The following is a 10,662-nucleotide window of genomic DNA, read 5'->3' on the forward strand; positions in this document are numbered from 1 at the left end:
TTTTTTTTTCTTTTTTAAATAGACGGGATGTGGGGTAGGATTGAGTTTTTCCCAAATTTTGATTAGCATCTACACATATAAAATGAACAGTATAACATAAGATTAGATGAATTTAAATTAATATATCATTTTAGTTATATTATCTTTATCATACACAAAAAATTAAAAAAATATATTTTTAAGAGAAATTGTATTTTTCAATCATATTTTAATTTTTTTTAATTTTATTTAATGTAATATTTGTATATAAATAATTGAAGGAAGTATCATTGTAATAAATATGATAAAGAATGTAAGATTAATTTGTACAAAATTAGAGATAAGAGAATCATATTAAACAATAATGTTTCCACCATCATTTAGAAAATAAAATATGTACAAAAAAAAATAAATAACAAGTTTTTCTAATTACGATTAAAAATAAATTATTTATAAAATAATTTAAAATAAAACAGAAATAATGAAATATGGATATAAAATATATTGTTATAAAAATTAAAATATAAAACGTGTACAAAATCTTTTTAAAAATAAGACAAAAATTATTTTTAAAATAAAAATTTAAAATAAATTATTTATAAAATAATTAAAGATAAAACTGAAACAATGAAATTTGAACACAAAATACAGTATCTTTTATATATATATTGTTACAGATAAAAATGATTTATTTTTTTATATGCATTCTTCTTCTAATTTTATTCTTTAAATAATTATTATTTGATGTTAAAATAATTATATTTTCATTTTTATAATTTTACTGTCCGTTAATTTTAATTTAATTATTTTATAATCAAATCTATATTTATATAAAGATCACTTTATTTATATATATATATATATATATATATATATACTAATTTAAATTTTTAAAAAATTATTATTTTAAACTAAAATAATTACATTTTTATTTTTACCATTTTAATGACAGTTAATTTGAATTTAATTATTTTGTCATTTTATCTTTTCAAATAATTATTTTTTCAATTAAAAAAATTATCAATAACAACAAAATATGTAATAATAAAAAATTGTATAAATAATTTATTTTCTTAATTATTTTTAGTAATAATTATTTTATGATAATAAAAAAGTTGACACATGTGTTGGTACATATATTAAATACTTTTCAAAATTAAAAATTGTTTTAATTAAAAAATTATTTATAAAATAAATAAAAATCATTTACAATAAAATTAAAAAAATTAAAAAAATTATTTATATTTAATTTCATAATTATAATAATAATAATGATAATTCTATTAATTTTATTATCATAGAAAAATAACACATGGGTAAATGTGTTATCATTACTATGGATAAAGAAGTTTTCTTATTTTTATATTCACATTTGTATTCTATTCTGATATTATTCTTTAAATAAAAAATTTAAAATTAAAATAATAATTTTATTAATTTTATTATTTAAGTGACCAAATCTTTAACTTTAATTGTTATTGTGATTTTAACATTTTTTCTGAATTTTATTATTATTTTTAATTATTAAAATAAATAAAAGATTTTTATAATAAAATTATAAAAATTATTTAATTTAATTTTATAATAATAATAATAATAGTAATTTTATTTTTTAATGTGATTTTTTTTAATCTCTAGTCTATCTCTTTAAGTACGATGAGATAAGTTAGTTTTATATTTTTTTAAAATTATTTTTATTAATTAAATAGTTGATCATATAATATGTCAAGCAATTAATAAAGTGTTAAAATAATTCAATATATATACATTACTCAATTTTTGTAAACATTGCATGATCGGATCACACCCCCTTGGAATTTCTTTGAAAACAAGTTTTCTTCTCTTTCTACCCATTTTTATGCAATCCGAAACACTCACTATCTTTTTTTGCATTGAACCGAAAGGGCTTTAATGGAGTAGGATGGAAGTACCCACCTCAAAACAAGCCCAACACTTCATTTCTATACATAAGTTTTTTTTCTTACTAGTTGCATGAATTGGGCTTCCTGTATCTCCATTGACTTAGGATCTTCCTTCTTGCACCTCCAAAATTTTTTCTACACCTCCAAACTTTCTTTAAATTCCTAAAAGACCCTTTGACCATTTAAGAAATCCCGCAGACACCGCACCCCCAAAATTATGTCGACTTTCGGAAGTCAAAATATATGATTTCCGGAAGTCAAAATATATCACCGGAAGTCAATTTTCGAAAGTAAAAATGTATCATCGGAAGTCAACTTCCGGAAGTTAAAAATTATCACCGAAAATCGACTTCCGGAAGTTAAAAAATATTTCCAAAAATCAACTTCCGGAAATCAAAAAATATTCCGGAAAGTCGACTTCCGGAAATCAAAAAACATTCTCCGGAAATTGACTTCCGTAAGTTAGAAAATAAATTTTATTTTGAATATTTTTAATCTTTTTAAAAATTTAAATTTTTTAACTTTTAATGATTTTTTAAATTTATTACTTTATTTATTTTTATGTTTTCATATTTCTTAATATATATTTTTTTTTAAAATATTAATATCTATATATATAATTTTATTTTTATTTAATATAGTAAAAAATAAATATAAATATAAAAATAAGTAAAATTAAAATAATATTAAACTTTAAATAAAAAACAAAAAAAATTAAAAATTTATTGCTTCATTTAATTATATTTAATATTTAAATTTATTTTAAAATAATTAAACTTTAAATATAAAAAAAAATAAAAAAGAAAATATATACACAAATATATATATATATATATATTAATTCTTTTTTTATTTTTATTAAATTTTTAATAAATTATTTAAAAATAAATTTAAATTTAAAAATATAAAAAATTATATAATGAAAAATTTTTCAAAAATTTGACTAAAATTAAATATTTAAATTTTAAACAAATCAAAAAATTCAAATAAAATATAAAATACAATACACATAAAATATATAAATAAAATAGATATAACAATATCAATAAAATAAATAAAACTAAAAATAAAATTAAAAAAATAATTTATATTAAAATGAAAAAACTTAAAATATATAAATATATATATATATATATATATATATATATATATATGAAGTCGACTTTTTATATATATATATGGAATATATATATTTTGATTTCTGTTTATATATATACACGGAATATATATATATAAACGGAAGTCGCACTTCCATACATATAAACAGAAGTCAAAATCTATCTATATATATATATTAAATTTTTATTTAGTATTTTTATAACTTTTTTTTATTTTTTAAAGTAATTTTCTTTAAATTTATATGTTTTATAATTTTTATTACAATTTTTGAAAAATAAAATAAAATAAAAGTTAGAAAATATAAATTTTAGAAAGAATTAAAAATATTTAAAATTGATTTAACCTTTTTATCTTCAGAAGTCGACTTTCGGTTATGTTTTTTATTTTTGGAAATCGATTTCTGGTAATGATTTTTTATTTTCGTCGATTTTCGGTAATGATTTTTGACTTCCGAAAGTCGACTTCCGATGATATATTTTGACTTTCGGAAGTCGACTGATATGTTTTGACTTTTGGAAGTCATATATTTTGACTTTCGGAAGTCGATATCCGAAAGTATTTTTGGGGTGTGTGATGTCTGTGAGTTTTCTTAAATGGTCAAAGGATATTTTGGAAATTTAAAGAAATTTTGGAGGTGCAGAAAAAATGCTTGGAGGTGTAGATAGAAAGACCCTTGACTTAGTTACCTTTATTAAAAAATTTGTACTCTTTTGTCTTCCAAATTTATATTAAGGACGAATGTAAATTTACAACACAGATAGTATATTTTAGAATGTAATTTAAATTTCAAATCAATTTTTTAAATTTATATTAAGATTGTGTAATTTACAATATAAAAATAGTGTAATTTATAATATAAATTTATATTATGTATCATAGAATCCGAAATATAATTTGTATTTCAAATTCTTTTTTAAATTTGTATTATAAAATATTCAATTTAAAATATTTACAGATTGTACGACTTAAAACAATAATCAAAACACAAAAATATTCGTACATATTTTTTCTATTAATTTCAGAAAATATATAATTAGAATTTAGAAAGTACAGGGTGCAAAAAGAAAATATAGAGCTGCAGGAAGAAATTTCCTACTAACCTCTCTATCAAGATTTTAGGACATTTTTATTTTGACACTTTTTTCATTATAATGTAATATTTGTATTTTAAAAATTATTTTATTATTTTGGGTATAAGAGTGAATGTGCCAAAAGTTTTATCTGCCTTTCTTTATTTGTTGATGGTTTCAATGTGAAATAAATAGTAAAAAATTTAGTATGAGTTTAAGTTTTATATTAAAAAAATAAAAAAAGTTAAATAATTAATAAAAAAAATCTATAAATTCACTGTTTAAAAGTTTAGATTGAAAGCATCGTTAATTCTTTGAACGACTTATATGTTGTATCAGAATGGATAACTAATCTTGGTAACTCAGACCAATATCTATGTTAAAAGTTTTACAGCAGTATAAGGGTAATTCTCCCTCAAAAACTCATTGGGATAAGTTTTAGACTCGAGCTTCTGTTTGGTTATTTTTTAATGACATAAATGTAAATATCTTTACATGATTAAAATTTTTTATTATCTTGACGAATGGTTTAAATTTTCATCATAAAAATTATAATTATTAGTTAGAATATATATTTTCTTAATTAAAAATATAAGTCTAAACGCTAATATTTGATTATAAATCGATTTATTTATTCTTATTACGGAATAATTGACGTCACTCCAAGATTATTTATCACGGTAAAAATTAAATCTTTCATATGTTACTGTTCACAGTTATGCAAAGAGAAAGATTCACAGTTGTCGGTTGCAACTTGCTTACAGAGTGTGATTTTTGTGTATCTGTTTTTTCCCTCTTCAAGTGAATCGCTTGTTTCTTTCGTGTGTTTCTACACTGCTACAATCAAGAATCATCACCTTCACTAGTATTTCATGCATTCATACTTAATTGAACAAAAACTACTTTTCAATGATCATGATCATCAACTCACATGCTCTTATACCAACGATATCCTTATGATCTTTTACTGTGATATTATTCCACATTTAGTACTAGTGCATGTTTTGAAGTACTGGAAAGTGTATAAATGTTCTTCCCCTATACCAATATATGGTGAAAATTACTGTGAAATGTGTTGGAAAAGTGACAAGCCTATGAGGAATATGGAGTTATGCCACACGTAAAATACCAAAAAATTATGGGAAGAAACAAACAAGTGTGATTTGAACAGATTTCAGCAGAGAAATACAAATGAAATAAACAGGAAAAGAAAAATTCCCATTAACCTTTTCTCCCTCTATCTTCTTTTGGATGGAATATATTCTCCATTATTATCAAAGTAACTACAGTGGTGTCTTATTGATTCAGAACACTCTCACCGCCTTAGGTTCAGTAGATGATTCAAGATAGGATCATTATTGAATCGGGTATAACTGTAGTTCCAACTTTTTGCCTCAAAACAAAGTAGATATAGTATACTTCCACTATTTTTGTTCTTTTCTTTACTTCACTAATGGTGTTAGCAAGTTCTTCAACCTTGTTTGCCTTTGGGAAACAAAAGCTAAAGAACTAAAATGGTGCCTATTATTTTTAGTATTTGTTTTCGCATGATATGCAAATAAAGGATAAAACCAAAACAAGGTTTATACATAAAATGTTACTATGGAAACAAGGAGTTGAATAATGAAAGAGCTTCCCATATCCATGGAAGGACAAACTACGTAAGCAAATATTTTATGGTCACACCAATAAATTGTTGTTGGCAACAACAATAATGATCAAATACAAGGAAATGATGTATAATACTGTCTTTAAAGACACACTAACATCTCCCCCACCACACAACTTTGAGTCCAACTAAATTAATTTCTTTTCTCCTACGACCACAGACCATTCCTTGTGTACAGAACTTACGACCACTGATTACAATTTACAACACAATCAACCCCTCATCAATTTGTCCCTAACTTATGTCCCTGTTTGTTTCCCTTCACAACGTGTGGGTCCAACTTTATCCCCTCTTATTTATTTCGCTGCATTCTCCAACTCTATTATCTCTAACCAAACCCTATTCTACGATCTCACTTCAACCCTTTCCAATTTTTCCTTTTTTCAAGAAAAGGTCTAATCTTGTGTTTCACACTTAATTACTTTGATTTTTATGACATGAGGTCATTGATGAGGGACATGTGTTTCCATGTTGCGATGTGTGAGACTTGGCACAACAGTTTCGGACTTTGAGTTCCATAGTCGGCCATTAATTTCCATGAAGGCCCACACCTTCACCTAACCAGACAACACTAAGCCTACTTTGCTCCCTATATAATGTACCCTCATACATAAACATTATAAAAATTATGAATTCTTTTTATTGCTACTTCATTTGCCTCCTTTCTATTCTATATATCCCAGCTTGTGTGGCTCCCAACATCTTTCACTCCCTCCCCTGAGAACCAGTTCCAAGGTCTCAGAAAGAATTATTTATCTTGAACAAAAGTAGTACTATTTGTTCATGTTGTCTCATTTATTGCTACAAGCCACCAAAAGCCTAACACAAATATCATCACTCCCAACAGCCAAATCTTGAAGCACATGACACTGCATTTACTCCCCCCATGTTTCCGCACACACCGTCCTCATCGTTATTCATACTTCCCATACTGCCATTTCCACGCTTTCACACACATACTTCACAACCAACCCTCTCTTGCCACTTCAATCACCCCATAAATTCCTTCATTTATTAACAATCTCTCATACCATTTCATACCCTCCATTCATTACCTAATTCCCTTTTCTGTTTCTGTTTCACCATTTCCCTTCCTCTCTCTCTCTCTCTCTCTCTCTTTGTTCTCTTGCCATAAATTTAATGGATAGAAGATATCTCAACTTGGTTCTACTCACGCTCATGCTTTTCGTTATATATTTTGTTGGCCATAGTTATGGTTCCAGACACACGTACCAAGTTTTCAAAGTGCAGCCCAAGGCTCAGACTTTGCCTCCAAACTTCTTTGGTTTCTTGCCAAAAGCAATGCCGATCCCACCTTCAGGGCCTTCTCGGAAGCACAACGACATTGGATTACAAAGCTCAACGGGAAAACCATAGAGGGATATGTATTTTATGTGTTCCTTCTTCACCATTCAATCTCTTGTCAAGAAAAATTTAAGGGTATTAATGTATATGATATGATGCCTTAATTATTTATATTTTGCCTTTTTCCCTCTTTTGTTGCTACTATTTTTTAGAACATTTTCAAGGGTCAAAACAGTTCCAAAATGAACTGTTAAAGTATATATATGTAGATTAATTAGGTGATTATTACCACCTTCTCCACACATATCTTGTGTATGTATAAAGCTTTAGCTAGTTTCATATACTTTATGTAGAATAGATCCATTGAGGGTTCAAAGCAAGAAATGTTTTGTGGCTTGGCTTGTACTTGAAAGCAAAGAGAAAAAAGGTGGCAAACCTCTGAAGGTTGATGTGTATCTTCTTCTGCTTCTGTTTCTTTCACGTAAGCTTTTGGTTTGATAAAAACGCATGCAAGCTGGCATTATTCTTCCTCTGGGGGGAAGAAAAGTGAAACTTACTTTCAATTAATATTGTTTTTGAAGGATTCAATTCAATGAATGGATATGTACGTCGACGTGTATCATGTCTGTGATTAGATTAAGAGTTGGAAAAAAAGTTGCATCTTTCATTCCTATATGGCTTCAAAACCATGCTTGTTCTTCTAAACTTGGGAAGTTCTTTCTTTGAATCGTTCTGGAGTTTCGATGCGTGCAAAACTCATAACTACTGTAGCTAGGAGTGACCATACATTCTCATAAACTTCAGGGAAGTGACGTGAGAATCGTCCATTTTTTGCGTTTTGATTTGGTTTTAGTTAGTAGCTATAATAAATGCTCGTACGAGGACTGCATTTCTTAGCCACCCTACACCCTGCACTGCTTCAAAATTTAACGTCTGATTTGTGTCACATTTTGGATAATTAAAAACAATCAAGGATTACTTAAAGTCTGGTTTATTTGTAATTGCAAAACTTATTTGTTAAAAGTTTCGTAATCTTGTGTGGTGAAAGTTTTAGGAGCTTGGAAAAATTGTACGATGATTAATATGATGATGGAATTGTACAGGGTGAATGTAATTATGTCTAAGTTCGTGTGGATAACATAACATCAACAAGTCTCATGATTGCAACTATATAGGACAAAACAAAAATATACATGTTGAAGTTAAGAAAAAACTAATCACTGATGGTTTGTTTTTGTTGTGTTTTTCTGGAGATAAAAGCCAATTGAAAGTTAGTCCCATAAAATGTTAATTGTGTAGGGTGGGTAAGCTGTTTCAAATCATGTCAAATCATCATATCGTGATTTCAGACCTAGCTTTGAAGCCATGTGAAAGCCATTATTATAAGGATGGCAAGTCAAATTTTGAACTCTGTCTTAATGTGGAAATTGTTTCGACTTTTTCTTCGGCGTTTTAAGGAAAATTCTTTAACAATTCTGATCAATTAAATGCAGAATTCAACCATAAGTGAAAATATATTTTTTTTTAACATGAGCCACTTTATGTATCCCAGAAAAAAATTGTCCTAGTAATTTAAATATGATCAAAATGATGTAAATATGTTTTCTAGATTTTGTTAACATAAGTTAAAAGATCGAAATAGAAATCGTACATAAAAAACAATATAAAAAATGTTGTCAAAGAATTGATAAGTTAAGAAACTATATCAATTTAATAAATGTGCTTTAAAAGTCATTTTTTTTAAGTTAACGTTAAAAATACGTTCCATAGTCTTATTATTTTCTATGCTTGATGTTTTTATAAATAAGTTAACTTTTTTAATAGTCTGTTTTTGAATATTGGCATTTGTTAAAATTAAAGGAAAAAGTCGAAATATATTAAAATTAACTTCTATTATTTTACTAAAATTGATTATTTTTTAAAAAATATTGTTATCTTAACATTTTGTTTGACCTGGCTTATTGAATGAGAAGTCGAAAATAAAAGTGGAGCAAACATTATCTAATAATATGTCTTAAACTAAATTGCACTTTTATTTTAGAGTAAGGATTTAATTGTTACGTTTTGTGGATATAATTTTGTTTACTTTCTAAGGCAATCGAAAATTATTATTATAAATATCAGCAAACTTATCATATGTGACAATTCGTTATTAAATAAATATATTCTAAAAATGTTTTATACTCTCAATGCACGACTTATTTTCTTAAAACTAAAAATACAAGAAATATATCAGATTTATTAATGTCTAGAAACTAAAACTTTTAACATTCCTTGCGTGATTAATTAACTAAGATAACTGTAATAAGATAACAGTATAAATATAAAACGAGTCATACTTCAATTGTTTGAATATAATTAAATAAAAAGTTGTTGTTAAGTATTACAATTTAGGATGACAATTTTTCAGGGTGTTTGTTTGTTGGTCAAACAAAAGGGTTCTTGTTTCAGCTATGGTAGTGACTTGCAGTGAAAAGTGAAAGGGTGACTTCATGCAAAAGCTAGTTTCATTTTCGGTACCAAAACAGAAGTTTTTAATGTTCCGTAGTTCTATGCAAACAATGTTAAAATTTATTTTCTTTTAAGCTTACAGTAAAATGAAAAATAGGCTTAATTAGTAATTTATTTTTTATATCGATATATGTGTTTGTTTTGACTCAATTAAATCTTAATATTTATTAAATAGAAAATACTGTTAATGTTGTTTAGATGATGATAATGTGTGAATTTAATAAAAGATATAGTTAATAATTTGGTTATTATATTTATATTTATATTTTATTTCTGTTACTATATCTTAATGGATTCAATTAAATACTTATATTGTTTAAATTGAGATAATATGATCATTTCCTGAAATTAAGGTTAATATCATAAAGATAGACTAAATTACTAATTAAGCATTTTATTGACGTACATGTAATCATCTTCCAATAAAAAATAATTTAATGAGAGGGCAATATTGTTTTTATTTAACAAATATTGATATTCAATTGAGATAAAAATAAATAAAAAGATTAAATTGAATCAGAATTTTAAATATAGAAAACAAATTATTAATTAAACCTAAAAAAATATTTATACACTTTTAAATTTGTGCGATAAGCAAATTAAAAATAAGAAAAAGATAATGATAATATAAATATATTCAATAACCTTTTAAAAAGTATACTAATAATTTGATAAAACATATAAATCGAATTGAGATTCTTTTTATCCGTATTTAATGTGAGTTGAAACTTTACATTATAAATAATAATAATAATAAAACATTATAAATAAAGAAATAAAAAATTTGTTATCTTTAATATTTTATATATTAATAAATATATTTCCAGTTTCTCCCTTTGAATATTATACATATGATAACGTTAATATTTTCCGTGTAAGTTACAACAATGGCTCAGTTCAAAGATACTTATAATTGTACTTTTTCAAAAATAGAAAAGTGATAAAACAAAATATTACAAATTGTTTTATTCTGTTAGAATTACTCAACTAATCTATACCCTTTAATGTTCAAACCAGATAAAATACATAAAATTTTGTTAAATAAATACAAAAGGAAACTTTATAGTATTAAAACTAAAATAAATTA

This window comes from Vigna unguiculata, chromosome 7 (genome assembly GCF_004118075.2).
Source record: "Vigna unguiculata cultivar IT97K-499-35 chromosome 7, ASM411807v1, whole genome shotgun sequence".
Lineage (NCBI taxonomy): Eukaryota > Viridiplantae > Streptophyta > Magnoliopsida > Fabales > Fabaceae > Vigna > Vigna unguiculata.